Source organism: Neovison vison, chromosome 11 (assembly GCF_020171115.1).
Source record: "Neovison vison isolate M4711 chromosome 11, ASM_NN_V1, whole genome shotgun sequence".
Classification (NCBI taxonomy): Eukaryota; Metazoa; Chordata; class Mammalia; order Carnivora; family Mustelidae; genus Neogale; species Neogale vison.
Genome location: NC_058101.1, coordinates 115130129 through 115131062, shown reverse-complemented (window position 1 = coordinate 115131062; position 934 = coordinate 115130129). Strand labels below are relative to the sequence as shown.

Below are 934 nucleotides of genomic sequence, written 5' to 3'. Positions count from 1 at the left end.
GAGAGGAGGAAGCAGGCTCCCCGCTGAGCAGAGAGCCCGATGCTGGGCTCCATCCCAGGACCCTGAGATCATGACCTGAGCTGAAGGCAGAGGCTTTAACCCACTGAGCCACCCAGGCGCCCCATACATGATCTAATTCTTAAGAACCTTGTTAAATTTACAATGTGTAATAAATAACATATAAAAAAGAGAATATTGCCATGATGGCTGATTTTGAATCCCATTCCCTTCTTGTTTTTGCATAAGATTATTTCTTAACATAGGCTTTTAAAGAAATCTATATATAATATTTATATATATTTAATAGATATATCTGAATTACAGTTTTATTTTTCCTATTTTTCAAATGGAGACCTTTTTTTTTTTTAAGAATGTATCATGTTTCTGATGGAAATCTCTATCTCCTGTTACTTTAAAATTATTCTCAGAGATCTCATTTTCCTTTCTAGTTTTGCCTCATTCATTTTATACCCTGCCCCCTTCTTACTTTTATTTTTTAATTTTTTTTAAGATTTTATTTTTAAGTAATATCTATACCCAACATGAGACTCGAACTCACAATCCTGAGATCAAGAATCACATGCTCTACCAACTGAGCCAGCCAGGTGCCCCTACCTTGCCCCCTTTTTAAATTATAGTAAGCCATCTTTAAAATTATGGGTTCATCATTCTTAAAATGAAAGAGTTTTACCATAATTGAGGTGGGTCATGATAAAAAATATATTTAATAGTCTTACTATACCACAATTATACTTTTTAAATTACCTTTCTCAGTGAAGGTTTTAAATTTTGAGCAAATTACATTTCATTTAAATCCATTTTAATGAAACAAAAGTATTCTTTTGCTCTGGATATAAATAAATGGAAATTTGAGTAATCTTGCAACTTTGATATTTTTTAAAAATCAGATACTTTCAGATCATCAGTTTTTCTT

The 934-nt window shown here is 31.9% G+C and overlaps 1 non-coding gene across 1 annotated transcript; it reads right to left on the bottom strand.

The window, feature by feature from the left end:
- Positions 1 to 534: 534 nt before the first annotated feature.
- Positions 535 to 607, bottom strand: TRNAK-CUU. Its single transcript has one exon. It is a non-coding gene; the product is annotated as a tRNA-Lys (tRNA).
- Positions 608 to 934: the final 327 nt, after the last annotated feature.